Raw genomic sequence first — 17,283 nt, 5'->3', positions numbered from 1 at the left:
GAAACAAGAAATTGTAAGCCATATTATACTATCGACCTAAATTCCAATCTGACAATTCCTTTGCAAAGTTGTGTAAAACCCCCTTATATGCTAGTTGTGGGAAACATAGTTATTAAACCAGATTCCAAAACTATAACCTGTGAAAATTGTAGATTGTTTACTTGTATTGATTCAACTTTTGATTGGCAGCACCATATTCTGCTAGTGAGGGCAAAAGAGGGTGTGTGGATCCCTGTGTCCACGGACCGACCATGGGAGGCTTCCCCATCTGTCCATATTTTAATAGAAGTATTAAAAGGAGTTCTAACTAGATCCAAAAGATTTATTTTTACTTCAATTGCAGTGATTATGGATCTTATTGCAATCACAGCTACTGCTGTGGCTGCTGGAATTGCTTTACACTGCTCTGTTCAAGCTGCAAAATATGTAAATAATTGGCAAAAGAATTCCTCAAAATTGTGAAATTCTCAGACTCAAATAGATCAAAAATTGGCAAGCCAAATTAATGATCTTAGACAACTGTCATTTGGATGGGAGATAGGCTCATGAGCTTGAAATATCTTTTTCAGTTACAGTGTGACTGGAATACGTCAGATTTTTGTATTACACCTCGAGCCTATAATAAATCTGAACATCACTGGGACATGGTTAGATGCCATTTACAAAAAAGAGAAGATAATCTTACTTTAAATATTTCAAAATTAAAAGAACAAATTTTTGAGGCATCAAAAGCCCAGTTAAATCTGGTGCCAGAAACTGAGGCAATGGTAAAAGCTGTTGATAGCCTCACAAATCTTAACCCTGTCACTTGGGTTAAAACCACTGAAAATTCCACTATTGCAAATTTTGTATTAATCCTTGTATGTCTGTTCTCTCTGTTGTTAGTCTACAGGTGTATCCAGCAGCTTCGGAGAGACAGCGACCGGCGAGAACGGGACATGATGATGATGGCGGTTTTGTCAAAAAGAACAGGGGGATATGTAGGGAAAAGAAAGTGAGATCAGACTGTTACTGTATTTATGTAGAAAGGGAAGACGTAAGAGATTCCATTTTGACCTATACCTTAAACAATTGCTTTGCTGAGATGTTGTTAATTTGTAACATTGCCCCAGCCACTTTGCCCCAGCCATTTTGCCCCAACCTTGAGCTTACAAAAACATGTGTTGCATGAAATCAAGGTTTAAGGGATCTAGGGCTGTGCAGGATGTGCCTTGTTAACAAAATGTTTACAGGCAGTATGCTTGGTAAAAGTCATCGCCATTCTCTAGTCTCAATAAACCAGGGGCACAATGCACTGTGAAAAGCCACAGGGACCTCTGCCCTGAAAAGCTGGGTATGGTCCAACGTTTCTCCCCATGTGATAGTCTGAAATATGGCCTCGTGGGATGAGAAAGACCTGACCGTCCCCCAGCCCGACACCCGTAAAAGGTCTGTGCTGAGGTGGATTAGTAAAAGAGGAAAGCCTCTTGCACTGGAGATAGAGGAAGGCCACTGTCTCCTGCCTGCCCCTGCGAACCGAATGTCTCGGTATAAAACCTGATTGTACATTTGTTCAATTCTGAGATGGGAGGAAAACCACCCTATGGCGGGAGGCGAGACATGTTGGCAGCAATGCTGCCTTGTTATTCTTTACTCCACTGAGATGTTTGGGTGGAGAGAAACATAAATCTGGCCTACGTGCACATCCAGTCATAGTACCTCCGCTTAAATTTAATTATGACATAGATTCTTTTGCTCACATGTTTTTTTTTGCTGACGTTCTGCTTATTATCACCCTGCTGTCCTACCGCATTCCTTTGACTAAAATAATAAAAATAATAATCAATAAAAACTGAGGGAACTCAGAGACCGGTGCTGGTGCAGGTCCCCCGTATGCTGAGTGCCGGTTTCCTGGGCCCACTGTTGTTTCTCTATACTTTGCCTCTGTGTCCTATTTCTTTTCTCAGTCTCTTGTCCCACCTGGTGCGATATACCCACATGTGTGGAGGGGCAGGCCACCACTTCAATTACTGAGCTATTTTACCTCCTTTTTTTGGAAGCAAATCTTTGAAATCTGGTTTGTATTTTGTACTTACAACACACCTCAATTGGACACTAAATTTTCACTAGAAACACTTGATCAGTATTTATATGATAAAAGTTACATTTGAAAAATAGCTTACATACCCTAGTTGTTCCAAGCATACTTAAAAGTTTTCCAATAACTGAATCAAATATAAGTTTGTAAATTTAAATTTAAATTAAATAAAATTTAACATTCAGTTCCTTGGTTGTACTGCCACATTTCAAATGCTCAATAGCCACATGTGGCTATGATATTGGACAGCACACACGTAGAATATTTCTATTATTGCAGAAGTTTCTATTTGTTTTAGCATACTGCCTCATTTCCATCATTCCCTGTGTAAATTAGTATCAAGAGAGAATTATTGGATAAAAAAGGAAGGTGGTTTTCAGAATACTGAAAGTTGATTTTAAAGAGTAAGATAAAAGTGAGAATAGTGTATTTACAATCATATTTCATGGAGAAACTTATAAGGATACCCATGCATGTCAGGAAAAAACAGGATTCTCACTATTATTGCTTCTACCCAACATTATATTGGAGGTCCTAGCTAATGTAATAGAACAAGAAAAAGAAAAAAAGTGTAAATCTTTGAAAGGAAGATAGAAAACTCTATTTGAAAATGATAGGATCAGAGGTCTTAAAAACACAAGAGAATTAATGACACAAACCTTTAAAACCAATTAGAGATTTCAGCAAGAGCTAAGCTATGAGCTCAACATGGAAAAAACCAATAGCTTTGTTGAAATCCAGCAATAATAATTAATCATAGCCCAGGTACAGTGGTTCATGGCTATAATCCCAACATTTTGGGAAGCCAAGGCAAGAGGATCACTTGAGGCCAGGAGTTTGAGACCAGCCTTGGCAACATAGCAAGACCTTGTCTCTAATTAAAAAAAAAAAAAAATCAATCATAAACATATAGTAGGGGGAAAAATATTGGCAAAAGCAAAGCAAAACCAAACATACAACATCTAGAAATACTCCAACCAAAAAACATCTTTCTGAAGGCATTTATGAAACTTTACTGAAAAAGTTAATTAAAGATCTGAATAGGCCAGGTATGGTGGCTCACATCTGTAATCCCAGCACTTTGGGAGGCCGAGGCAGGCAGATCACCTGACGTTGGGAGTTTGAGACCAGCCTGACCAACATGGAGAAACCCCGTCTCTGCTAAAAATACAAAAAAATTACATGGTGTGGTGGTGCATGCCTGTAATCCCAGCTACTCCGGAGGCTGAGGCAGGAGAATTACTTGAATCTGGGAGGCAGAGGTTGCGGCGAGCCGAGATCGAGCCATTACACTCTAACCTGGGCAACAAGAGTGAAACTCCATCTCAAAAAAGAAAAAAAAAAAAGATCTGAGGCTGGGTGTGGTAGCTCACGCCTATAATCCCAGCACTTTGGGAGGCCGAGGCAGGCAGATCAAGAGGTTAGGAGTTCGAGACCAGCCTGACCAACATGGGGAAACTCCATCTCTACTAAATACAAAAAAAAAAAAAAAAAAATTAGCCGGGCATGGTGGCACGCGCCTATAATCCCAGCTACTTAGGAGGCTGAGGCAGGCGAATCATTTGAACCCATAGGCAGAGGCTGCAGTGAGCCAAGGTCGCACCACTGCACTCCAACCTGGGCGACAGAGTGAGACTCTGTCTCAAAAAAAAAAAAAGATCCTAATTATGGCAAGATATATCATGATCATGAGCAAAAGATGTCAGTTCTTGGCTGGGCGTGGTGGCTTACGCCTATAATCCCAACACTTTGGGAAGCTGAGGTGGATGGATCACCTCAGGTCAGGAGTTTGAAACCAGTGCAGCCAACATGGTGAAACTCTACCTCTAATAAAAATAAAAAAATTAGCCAGGTGTGGTGGCACACACCTGTAATCCCAGCTACTCAGGAGGCTGAGGCAGGAGAATCACTTGAGCCTGGGAGGCGGAGGTTGCAGTGAGCTGAGATTGCGTCATTGCACTCCAGCCTGGGCGACAAGATGTAAACTCCGTCTCAAAAAGAAAAAAAAAAGATGTCAGTTCTCCTCAGTTTAATCTGTAAGTACAAAGCAATCCAATCAAACATCACCAAAATCTTTTGCAAAATTTAATACACTTATTCTAGAGTCACATGGGAGAGCAAAGGATAGGAAATTTATGAAACTAGAAGACCTAGGAGGAGCACTTCTATCAAATAACAAGACTTAGTATAAAGGCTTATTTTATATAATTAAGAGAATATTGTGTCAGAAATACATATTAGGAAAGAGCAAGGCGGGCCAGGTGCGGTGGCTCATGCCTGTAATCCCAGCACTTTGGGAGGCTGAGGTAGGAGGATCACTTGAGGCCAGGAGATCCAGACCAGCCTGGCCAACATAGTGAAGCCCCGTCTCTACTAAAAATACAACAATTAGCTGGGCATGGTGGTTCACACCTGCAATCTCAGCTACTTGGGTAGCTGAGGCATGAGAATCACTTAACTTGAACCTGGGAGATGGAGGTTGCAGTGAGCCGAGGTCACGCCACTGTGCATCAGCCTGGGAGACAGAGCAAGACCCCGTCTTGAAACAAACAAACAAACAAACAAAAAACAAGAAACAAAAAACAAACAAACAAAAAGAAGGCATAAAGAAAACCTATGTTTCTATTTCACCACTTAGGTTATAGAAGAAACACAAACTAAAATGAGATAGCTGGCCGGGCGTGGTGGCTCACGCCTGTAATTCCAGTACTCTGGGAGGCCAAGGCAGGCAGATCACCTGAGGTTGGCAGTTCAAGACCAGCCTGACCAACGTGGTGAAACCCTGTCTCTACTAAAAATACAAAATTAGCCGGGTATGGTGGCCCATGCCTGTAATCCCAGCTACTTGGGAGGCTGAGGCAGGAGAATCACTTGAATCTGGGATGTGGAGGTTGCGGTGGGCTGAGATCATGCTGTTGCTCTCCAGCCTGGGCAATAAAAGGGAAACTCCATCTCAAAAAAAAAAAAAAAGATAACTTTTTATACCTAGCAGACTGGCAGAAATTAAAAATGACCATTCTGGCTGGACATGGTAGACCACACATGTAATCCTAGCACTTTGGGAGGCCAAGGTAGGAGGACTGTTTGAGCTCAGGAGTGAGACCAGCTTGGGCAACATAGTGAGACCCCATCTCTATTCTTAAAAAAAAAAAAAAAAGAAGAAGAAAAATGACAATTCCCATTGTTTGTGAGTGAGTGGAAAAATAGATGCTCCATACATTGCTTGGAGGGAGGTGTAGGGGGTGGGAATGAGTAAAACTTGCCTGGGCAGCAATTTAGCAATATGTATCAAAATTTAATGTGCTATGGCACCTGGAGGTTGTCACCTCTTCAACCTAAAGGTTGCCCTTTGAGAACTTATCCTTGTGTAATGAAAGATGCTCATTACAATATTGTTTATAAGAAAATATTGGAAGCTGCTTAAACATCCATCAATAAAAGATTGGTTAGCCAGGTGTGGTGGCTCATGCCTGTAATCCCAGCACTTTGGGAGGCTAGGAGGGAAAGAGGGAGGGAGAAGGGAAAGAAGGAAGGAGGGAGGGAGGAGGGAAGGAAGAAGGAGGGAGGGAGGGAGGAGAAGGAAGGAAGGAAGAAAGGAAGGATGGAGGGAAGGGAGGGAGGGAGGAAGGATGGAGGGAAGGGAGGGAGGGAGGAAGGATGGAGGGAAGGGAGGGAGGGAGGAAGGAAGGAGGGAAGGGAGGGAGGGAGGAAGGATGGAGGGAAGGGAGGGAGGAAGGAAGGAGGGAAGGGAGGGAGGGAGGAAGGATGGAGGGAAGGGAGGGAGGAAGGAAGGAGGGAAGGGAGGGAGGGAGGAAGGATGGAGGGAAGGGAGGGAGGGAGGAAGGAAGGAGGGAAGGGAGGGAGGGAGGAAGGATGGAGGGAAGGGAGGGAGGGAGGAAGGATGGAGGGAGGGAGAGAAGAGAGGGAAGGAAGAAAGGAAGGAAGGGAGGGAGGGAAGGAGAAAAAGAAAGAAAGACAAGTAATAAAGCAAGGTTTAAGAAAGGGAGGGAGGAAGAGCGGGAGGGAGGGAGGGAAAAGGAAAATAAAGGTATCTTAACTTCCTCCTTTAAAATGTTTTAAAGCTCCCTCGATGTCCACTAGGAGGAGACAAAGAAACGAGGACCAGAAGAGTCAAAATGCGCTTTATTCTTTATTGCTGGGTGGCTCATCAATGACGCCATGGCCTTCCTGAAGTCCCATCACCTTCTCCTCCTCCTCCCGCCACGTCAGCACTTTTTTTTTTTTTTTTTGAGACGGAGTCTCTCTCTGTCACCCAGACTGGAGTGCAGTGGCATGATCTCAGCTCACTGCAACCTCCGCCTCCCGGGTTCAAGCGATTCTCCTGCCTCAGCCTCCGGAGTAGCTGGGATCACAGGCACCCACCACCACGCCCGGCTGATTTTGTATTTTTAAGTAGAAACAGGGTTTCACCATGTTGGCCAGGCTGGTCTCGAACTCCCAACCTCAGGTTATCCACCCTCCTCGGCCTCCCAAAGTTCTGGGATTATAGGCGTGAGCAACCGCGCCTGGCCCACGCCAGCTTTTAACACGCATGTCTGTTTCGCAAGGGGCCGCGAGCCTTCCAGGGGCGCTCTCCTGCAATGCCCAGACTCCAGGCGCCAAGAACGGCCGCGGGACCTTGGCAGCTGCGTGGTCCAAGGCGGCTCGTGGTGGTGTTAGGGCTCCTACAGGTGCCTAACCTCCAGGAGCGCGACCTCTGTCTCCGCGGCACTTGGCTCCTGCCTCGGTGTCCACCGCCCCAACCTGATGGGAGCTGTCAGCGCCCAGCTCACGCCTGCCTGCGCAGGTGGCGCCAGCCGGAGGCAGCTATGAGGTCGCTGGTGGTCTTGATGTCTCAAACACACCGGCTGGGAGAAATCCCCCCACTCTCCCGGGTTCCCCAAAGTGGATCTGCTGGGACAGGGGAGATACTGACTTCCACGCACCAAGCATGGCTGAGCGCTCCATAGGTGAAGTCTGTGAAGTCTGGTCAAGACAACAAGTTTGTCAGTCAACACGCATTTAACCTCTACATGTCTCACCTGTCCAGCCCCGAGTGAGTTCTGTGCGTGTCTGTTGGGCAAAGGGGAATACAAAGCAAGCTCAGACTCCATCTCGGTCCTCTAGTGGCTTCTGGTCCTTGACAGTTATTTTGTTGTTGTTTGTTTTTTTTTTGAGACAGGGTCTTGGTCTGTTATCCAGGTTGGAATGCAGTGGCATGATTACAGGTCACCGCAGCTAATTTAAAAAAATTTTTTTTTTTTTTTTTTTTTTTTTTTTTGTAGAGATGGTGTCTCCCTATGTTCACCAGGCTGGTCTTGAACTCCTGGGCTCCTTTGATCCTCCTGCCTCAGTCTCCCAAATTGCTGGGATGATGGGTGTGAGCCACTGTGCCTGTCCTCTCAACAGCTTTTTATATTATGACCATTTGTCCCCTGCACTCTGACCACCCTCCATGCTAGAACATCTGCTCTTCTCAGAAATGGAGCTGGTATCTGTGTTTCACTGCCCTCTGATCCCAGGCCTGGCTGGCCCTAATCCCAGCGTCCCTCAGGATGTGAACAGAGCAGCAGCAAGCCAAGAACAGACACATGGTGAGGTTTCCTGGGAGAATGGGAAGAGCATTAGGCTCTTCCTGTAGGCTGTAGGCTGTGTTCTGACTCCAGCTCGGCTGTTATTTGCGGTGTAACCTTGCTTTGGTCTTAACCGCCTCTGGACTTCTGTCTCCTCCTCCCTCAAGCTCTTGCACTCCCAAGTCACGTTTCACCCAGATGATCACTTCTGGAAGCACCTTCAGTTCCTCCTCGGAATTGGTGTTCCTCCTGGTGAATGGGCCAAGCCGACCAGGACTGGCTCCTTGTCCCAGTGGACATATGTCCAGGGAGAAGTAGTACCTAGCATCCGGGTACTACTTCTCACTCAATTCTTCAGTTCTCAGCTTAAACTAACTTTTAAAATTAGAGGCCAACTTTTTTTTTTTTTTTGAGAGTCTTGCTCTGTCACCCAGGCTGGAGTGCAGTGGCATAATCTCAGCTCACTGCAATCTCGGCTCACTGTAACCTTAAGTTCAAGCGATTCTCCTGCCTCAGCCTCCTGAGTAGCTGAGATTGCAGGCACCCGCCACCACGCCTGGCTAATTTTTGTATTTTAGTAGAGTTGGGGTTTCACATGTTGGCCAGGCTGGTCTCGAATTCCTGACCTCAAGTGATCTGCCCGCCTTGGCCTCCCAAAGTGCTGGGATTACAGGCGTGAGCCACTGCACCCGGCCTTAGAGGCCAACATTTAAAAATCAGAACAGTCATATACAAATTCTGAGCTGCTTTCGTAAAATCAGAAGCTCCAACCCATTTGGCCTGACTTCTTTGGCACAGGGCTAAGGGGCAATTGCCCTCTGCAGATGGAGACTCTGGCCCTGGTTCACTGCAGGCCCCACCTAGACGCTCACCCACATGAGCTGCCTGGCCCTGTGAACACTGTGGCCCCTGGCCAGGGGAGACTTCTCAGGCCAGGTGCAGTATCTCTATCTCCAGGGCCTGAACCTGGGACTGGAACATGGTAGTAACTCAGTAAACACTGGTTGAATCAATGAATGAATAAAACACATGTATGTGACATTAAATCTAAATATACGTCTTTCATTCTGGCATTCAAAGCCCTCCTTGATTCTGTCCAAAACTGCCAATCACTACGATAGTGACAATAATGGTGAATACAGTAATAGTACACCACGTATGACTCTATAGCCCTGCAGAAAATTCCAGTTATTCCTGCTACAGCCCTTGGGATATGTATTATATCCCCCATTTTATGAATAAGAGGGGAAGCAATTTGCCAAGGGTCATACTGCTCCTTTGGGGACAGAGCTCAAGCTGGATGTCAGACCCCAGTGACTTCCAGTCCCATCCTTTCCACTCATCTCTCCGGGAGAGATGCATCTTCCAGAAAGCCTCTACCAGATAGGGTACCATGGCAGAGGTGGGAGGACCCAGAGAAGGTTCCAGGCCCACCCTCCAGGGGCCACTGCTTTTCTTCTGCATGGGAATCTTGCAAGGTGCTTGCCAAAATGCATCTTCCCAGCCATCGGGATCTCTGGCCGTGGATCCAGGAACCTGCATTTTCACAAGCAGCCCAGGAGATTCTGTTACACTGGCAGGTTTGGGATCCTCTGGTTTTTGAGAAGGGCTGCCCTAAAGGGACCACACAGGGACTCCAGGAAACCCTCCATCCCACTGGGCATCTGGGAGCCTTCAGGCAGAAGTGGGCATTGTCTCCTTGTTTCTTCACCCATTCTCAAGGCACTATGGTGGGCTCTCAGCAGTGCGCATGCCAGACCCTGCCCCTGCCTTGGACATACAGTCTCCTGGGGGAGACAGAAAGTAACCGACATGCAATCTAAGATGTGCTATGAAAGAAAAATATGGAGAGGAATGAGAGGGAATCAGAGGGGTCCCCCTTGGGGCATCAGGGAACCTGAGCTTGGAGGGAGGAGGAAGTAGGAACTGGGGAGATCCCTTCCACAAGCTAAGGTGTATGGACTGGGCATTCAGAGTAAAGGGAAGAAGGGATATAGAAAATAGGCATATAAAGAGATTTGCTATAAGGAATTGGCTCACGTGCTTTTGGAGGCCGACCAGTCCTCAGATCTGCTGCAAGCTGGAGACCCAGGGGAGCCCAGCCTGAGTCTGAAGGCCTGAGACCCAGGAGAGCCAATGAATTGTGTAAGTTCCAGTCCCAGCCGAGTCTGAAGGTAGGAGAAAACTAATATCCCAGCAGAAAGAGAGAAAATTTTTTCTTATTCTGCCTTTTGTTCTATTTGGGACTTCAGTGGATCAGATGAGGTCCTCCCACATGGGGAGGCTAGTCTGCCTTACTCAATCCACTGATTCAAATGCTAATCTTATCCAGAAACACCCTCATAGACACACCCAGAAATCGTGGTGAGCCAAATATCTGGGCACCCTGTGGCCTAGTTGAGCTGACACATAAATTAACCACCACAGTGCAGTTGGGCAAAGAGAGGAGATTGGTTGAGGCTTTATTACCTCTTGTCAGAGCAGGGAGGGGTTGACCATGCCTTGCCGCTGCTTCCCAGTGCAGAAAGGCCCACCATATCCCAGGATGGGATCAGGAAGGTTCTCGGGCCTCTGGTTAGCGCCATCAATCTGTCCCCCACCCCACGTGATGCTGACTCAGGCTCCCAGTAAGGGTGTTCACTCTGGCTTCCTTCCAGCCCCTGGACGGCTGTGTGTACCCCTGTCTTCCTGGAGAAGCCACTTGGACAACCCCAGCTCAGGGAGCTGGCCTTAGCCAGGCCACAGAGAAACTCCAGTCGCCTCCAAGTCCCTCCTGACATTTATGAGGTGCTGCTGAAGGGGGCCTGCCTCAAACCCTGAAGGAATGTTAATTGACTAAAGCTGTTGCCCGTGCTCTTGCTTAGCCCAAGTTATTACCATTTTATTGTTATTTGTTTTCCCCCCAGAGGCACCTGGGTGGGGCTGAGTGGGCCGGAGCTGCCTTTGGACTGGAGCCAGAGATGGGAAGAGGCTGGGGACAGAGGCAGGGTGTGTGTTGGGGGCATGGACGACCCTCAACTTGTCCCCAACTCCTATACAGCTTCTTCCTCTTGTCAGGGCCTCAACTCAGGGAGGGGATGAAGAAAAAAGTCTGGAAAGGGAGTAAAACGCAGAGGCTAAAAACATGGCTTTGGTGTCCCAGACCCTTAAGGGTCCAAAAGCTGGCTCTGCCCTCCTCAGCTTTGTGAGCCCCGGAGCTTCAGTCCCCATGTCTGTTGTAATGATATCAGCCTTTCTGGGCTGTCCTGATGGAAAATGTGCCTGCTCAGCACATAGGGGTTACATTTCTCATAGGAGAGCCACCTCTGGGGCAAGTTTGAAAACATCTTACCGTACGATTCACAGTTGGAAAGACCTTTCCAGAGGGTCTGCATTACTGTCAAGATGATGAAACTAGCACAGACAGGAAAGGAGACTTGGGCAGTGCCTCTCTGCAACAGACATGGGGCCGGGTCCAGGCTGCTGTTGGTCTGGGCCCTGCTCCGTCTTGAGTCAGCTCCCAGCACCTGGGGCAGTGGGGTTGTTGAGAACATGGTAGTGACGGCTTCTTCCAGGAAGGTGACCTAAGGGTGAGGCATGGAGTGGGTCGGGGCTTGAATTTGCCCAAAAGATCCCTCATTTCAAACCCTCAGCCCACTTCCAGAGCAGAGCAATGTTCTTGAGCTATCATAGACTGCCTTCTTCTTCCTCCTCCCTTTCTCTCCCCACCCAACCCCCCTTTTTTTTGAGCCAGGTCTTGCTCTGTTGTCCAGACTGGAGTGCAGTGGCACTATCTCGGCTCACTGCAACCTCCACCTCCCAGGTTCAAGCGACTCTTGTGCCTCAGCCTCCCAAGTAGCTGGGATCACAGGCATGCACCATCGTGCCCAGCTAATTTTTGTATTTTTAGTAGAGACAAGTTTTGCTATATTGTCCAGATTGGTCTTGAACTCCTGGCCTCTCAAGTGATCCACCCGCCTTGGCCTCCCAAAGTGCTGGGATTACAGGTGTAAGCCACTGCGCCCAGGCTCTCTTCCTCTTTTTCTTTCTCTTCCTTCTTCCTCCTTCCCTTCTACCCTTCCTTCCTGAGCTTAGTCAATAGTTAATTATTTCTTTTCTTTTTTCTTTCTTTCTTTTTTTTTGTGAGACAGAGTCTCACTCTGTCACCCAGGCTGGAGTGTAGTGGTGTGATCTCAGCTCACTGCAACCTCCTCCTCCCAGGTTCAAGTGATTCTCGTGCCTCAGCCCTCTGAGTAGCTGGGATTACAGGCAGGCGCCACCACACCTGGCTGATTTTTGTATTTTTAGTAGTGATGGGGTTTCACCATGTTGGCCAGGCTGGTCTCGAACTCCTGACCTCGAGTGATCCACCCGCCTTGGCCTCCCAAAGTGCTGGGATTACAGGCGTGAGCCACTGCACCAGGCCAATAGTTAATTATTTCATCCCTGTATTTACTCACTATGTGTTGGATACTGTGTCAAACCCTTTCCTCCATCAGTCCTGTGCCTGTAACGAGTGGTGTTGAGCTTCCAATTACACAAATCTGACTAATGTTGTTCCAACACATTTGAGTTTCAAATTTCTCCTATCCTGAGAACCTACAGCTAGACAGTCTATGACAGGGATGGCTGCTCCATGATATCATCCAGAACCTAGGCTGCTTCTGCTCTGCCATCTTTAGTACATGGCTTCTATTCTTGAGGTCACCTCATGGCCCAAGATAGCTGTTGGAACTCCAGCCGTTGCATCTGAGCTCTAGCATTATGTACAAGAAGGAGGAGAAAATCAAAAAAAGCACCATCAGTCCGGGTATGGTGGCTCATGCCTATAATCCCAGCACTTTGGGAGGCCGAGGCGGGCAAATCACAAGGTCAGGAGATCAAGACCATCCTGGCTAACACAGCGAAACCCCATCTCTATTAAAAATACAAAAAATTAGCTGGGCGTGGTGTTGGGCGCCTGTAGTCCCAGCTACTTGGGAGGCTGAGGCAGGAGAATGGCATGAACCGGGGAGGCAGAGCTTGCAGTGAGCCGAGATCACGCCACTGCACTCCAGCCTGGGCAACAGAGGGAGACTCCGTCTCGGAAAAAAAAAAAGCACCATCAATCTGTCTCTTAACCTCCTAGTCAGTTGTCTTTCAGGTACTTTCCTGAAAGTCCTAACCAATGACTTTCGTTCGATCTTGTTGGTCTCCTCTATGCGCAAAGATGACTGGGAAATTCAGTTTTCAACTGGGCACGTTGACAATTCTGTTCTGTTGCTAAGGTAGAAGGAGAGAATAGATCTTGGATGATGGAGATAAACACTAGCATTTTGTTCCATCATCCCCACTGATTTTTGCCTCCCACAGCCTTGGGAATGCCTTGTCTTCTGTACTCTACCCAGGAGTGTGTAGGTGTCCTCATAATCATAGCTGAGGACTCCCCTTCACTTCAGTGCTCTTTCCTGAGTGTCTTCGTGTAGCATTCCAGAGGGGGAAGCCACAATTGTCAGACCCAGGCTAGAACGGTTAAAAGATTCTTGAAAATTCCCTTTTATTTGTTGTGCAACAGATAAAAGTCATAACCCTTGCATGAAGAATGAAAAGCAAAGCAAAGAAAGACCATGCCCATCATCTCACAGAGATGCCTCCCCTGCTGTGCCTAGGTTGTGGCCCTGCACCCATTTTAACCTTGTTCCCCTACAGCCTGACAGCTCACTGGCATTGGCTTGGCATTCCAGGCAAGGAGTGCCAGTAATTCTTTGTATTATGTCTTGGCTCACCAAGGCTATTGCAAATCTGGGGGTGTAAGTAAGAGCAACTTCATATTTCAGAGAAGAAACTGAAACTTAGAAATGATAGTAATAATGATCATATTCATACTGTAATTTATTGAGCACTTACTAAGTGTCAACACAGGGCCAAGACCTGTTCATGGTTCCATCCAATAAATATTTATTGAGAGAAGGACTGTGTGGTAGATAGAGCTCCCTCTCCCCTCTCCCCTCTCCCCTCTCCCCTCCCCCCTCCCCCCTCTCCCCTCTCCCCTCTCCCCTCTTTCCACGGTCTCCCTCTGATGCCGAGCCGAAGCTGGACGGTACTGCTGCCATCTCAGCTCACTGCAACCTCCCTGCCCGATTCTCCTGCCTCAGCCTGCCGAGTGCCTGCGATTGCAGGCGTGCGCCGCCACGCCTGACTGGTTTTCGTATTTTTTTGGTGGAGACGGGGTTTCGATGTGTCGGCTGGGCTGGTCTCCAGCTCCTAACCACGAGTGATCCGCCAGCCTCGGCCTCCCGAGGTGCCGGGATTGCAGACAGAGTCTCGTTAACTCAGTGCTCAATGGCGCCCAGGCTGGAGTGCAGTGGCGTGATCTCGGCTCGCTACAACCACCTCCCAGCCACCTGCCTTGGCCTCCCTAAGTGCCGAGATTGCAGCCTCTGCCTGGCAGCCACCCCGTCTGGGAAGTGAGGAACGTCTCCGCCTGACTGCCCATCCTCTGGGATGTGAGGAGCCCCTCTGCCTGGCTGCCCAGTCTGGAAAGTGAGGAGCGTCTCTGCCCGGCCGCCATCCCATCTAGGAAGTGAGGAGCGCCTCTTCCCGGCCGCCATCACATCTGGGAAGTGAGGAGCGTCTCTGCCCGGCCGCCCATCGTCTGAGATGTGGGGAGCACCTCTGCCCTGCCGCCCCGTCCGGGATGTGAGGAGTGTCTCTGCCCGGCCGCCCTGTCTGGGAAGTGAGGAGACCCTCTGCCTGGCAACCGCCCCGTCTGAGAAGTGAGGAGCCCCTCCGCCCGGCAGCCACCCCGTCTGAGAAGTGAGGAGCGTCCTCCCTCCTCGTCTGGGAGGGAGGTGGGGGGGTCAGCCCCCCGCCCGGCCAGCCGCCCCGTCCGGGAGGTGAGGGGCACCTCTGCCCGGCCGCCCCTACCGGGAAGTGAGGAGCCCCTCTGCCCGGCCAGCCGCCTCGTCCGGGAGGGAGGTGGGGGGGTCAGCCCCCCGCCTGGCCAGCCGCCCCGTCCGGGAGGCGAGGGGTGCCTCTGCCCGGCCGCCCCTACTGGGAAGTGAGGAGCCCCTCTGCCCGGCCAGCCGCCCCGTCCGGGAGGGAGGTGGGGGGGTCAGCCCCCCTCCCGGCCAGCCGCCCCATCCGGGAGGGAGGTGGGGGGGTCAGCCCCCCGCCCGGCCAGCTGCCCCGTCCGGGAGGGAGGTGGGGGGATCAGCCCCCCGCCTGGCCAGCCGCCCCGTCCGGGAGGGAGGTGGGGGGATCAGCCCCCTGCCCGGCCAGCCGCCCTGTCCAGGAGGTGGGGGGGGGCGCCTCTGCCCGGCCGCCCCTACTGGGAAGTGAGGAGCCCCTCTGCCCGACCAGCCGCTCTGTCTGGGAGGGAGGTGGGGGGGTCAGCCCCCGGCCCGGCCAGCCGCCCCGTCCGGGAGGGAGGTGGGGGGGTTAGCCCCCCGCCTGGCCAGCCGCCCCATCCGGGAGGTGAGGGGCGCCTCTGCCCGGCCGCCCCTTCTGGGAAGTGAGGAGCCCCTCTGCCTGGCCAGCCGCCCCGTCCAGGAGGGAGGTGGGGGGGTCAGCCCCCCGCCCGGCCAGCCGCCCCGTCCGGGAGGGAGGTGGGGGGGTCAGCCCCCCGCCCGGCCAGCCGCCCCGTCCGGGAGGGAGGTGGGGGGTCAGCCCCCCGCCCGGCCAGCCGCCCCGTCCGGGAGGGAGGTGGGGGGGTCAGCCCCCCGCCCGGCCAGCCGCCCCGTCCTGGAGGTGAGGGGCGCTTCTGCCCGGCCGCCCCTACTGGGAAGTGAGGAGCTCCTCTGCCCGGCCACCACCCCATCTGGGAGGTGTACTCAACAGCTCATTGAGAACGGGCCATGAAGACAATGGCGGTTTTGTGGAATAGAAAGGGGGGAAAGGTGGGGAAAAGATTGAGAAATCGGATGGTTGCTGTGTCTGTGTAGAAAGAGGTAGACATGGGAGACTTTTCATTTTGTTCTGTACTAAGAAAAATTCTTCTGCCTTGGGATCCTGTTGATCTGTGACCTTACCCCCAACCCTGTGCTCTCTGAAACATGTGCTGTATCCACTCAGGGTTGAATGGATTAAGGGCGGTGCAAGATGTGCTTTGTTAAACAGATGCTTGAAGGCAGCATGTTCGTTAAGAGTCATCACCACTCCTTAATCTCAAGTACCCAGGGACACAAACACTGCGGAAGGCCGCAGGGTCCTCTGCCTAGGAAAACCAGAGAACTTTGTTCACTTGTTTATCTGCTGACCTTCCCTCCACTATTGTCCTGTGACCCTGCCAAATCCCCCTCTGCGAGAAACACCCAAGAATGATCAATAAAAAAGAAAAAAAAAAAATATTTATTGAAGGCCTACTTTGTCAGGCACAGGGCTGCGTGCCAGGGATAGAATGGGGATAAAATAGAGCGCAACCACTAGAGCTGAGAGTTGGGGGTGGGGATGGCTGGAGAGGGACACGGGGAATAAGCAAGTAAACAAATAATTGTGTGATTGCAAACTGGGCAAAGTGTGGGGGCAGTGAGTGAATGAGTGGGACCCCCTTAGGGAGGTCAGGGAGGTGGCATGCAGTTGGATCTCAGGAAGGTCCACCTCCCCATTTGGTAGACGAGGAAACCAAGGCTTAGATGGGCAAAGTAGGTGAGTGAAAGAGCTTGGACGTATTTTGGTTCTCCCATAATTGGCACCAGTTCTGTGCCTGGTCTGTGCAACTCCAGAGGTCCTCCTCTAACCCTGCCTGAGTGCCTTATCTGCGGTCGTTGCCAAAGAGGCTACAGGGTCAGGAGTGGAGCTTGGGGCTCCTGACTCCCCACCCAGTGCACATTCCCACCCTGCTGTGTTCCTTCCTTTTGATCCAACCAGGAGCTCTCCAGGGGCAGCCAAGAGATCCCAGTGACCTCAAGGAACCTCCCGAAGTTCATGGCAGACTTCTCAAATGGTGGGCATTTCTGAAGTGACCACAAATTCTAGATGTCGTCATAAACAGCCACATCATGATGGGTCTCCAGCCTGAATTAATAATGTACTTAATAAGTTTAATCCCAACCAGGCCTCCTCTAATTAGGGGTTGTGTCAGAAGCAGCTGTGGTTTGCTACTAGTCCTGGGGCCACTTTTGTGTGTGTCAAAGTGGGCATGGTGGGGTGGGGGGTCCGTGGGATCTTCCATCAGTTGTGTGGCTCCAGATGGGAAATTGTCCCTGCCAGGAGACCCCTGTGCCCAGGAGGCATCATGGTTGAGACCCCCAATTTAGCTGCATCATGGACTGTTTAACTCACCATCAAGCCTGTGCCTAACTTAGTCAGGAGCCCCAGAGAGTGAGAACCAAGTTCCTGGACAAGAAGCATTTGTGTTTGTGTGTGTGTGTGTGTGTTTTAAGACAGGGTCTCACTCGGTCACCCAGGTTGGAATGCAGTGGCACGATCATGGCTCACTACAGCCTCAGCCTCCTGGGCTCAAACAATCCTCCTGCCTCAGCCACCTGAGACTACAGGAGAGTACCACCACATCTGGCTAATTTTTAAATTTTTTTGAAGAGATGGAGATCTCCCTATGTTGCCTAGGCTGGTCTTGAACTCCTGGGCTTGATATGATCCTCCCTCCTTTGCCTCCCAAAATGCTGTTATTACAAGCGTGAGCCACTGTGCCCAGCCTCATTTTTTTGTTGTTGT

This window comes from Pan paniscus, chromosome 4 (genome assembly GCF_029289425.2).
Source record: "Pan paniscus chromosome 4, NHGRI_mPanPan1-v2.0_pri, whole genome shotgun sequence".
In the NCBI taxonomy this organism is placed as follows: Eukaryota; Metazoa; Chordata; class Mammalia; order Primates; family Hominidae; genus Pan; species Pan paniscus.
Note: the sequence above shows the minus strand (reverse complement) of the source record.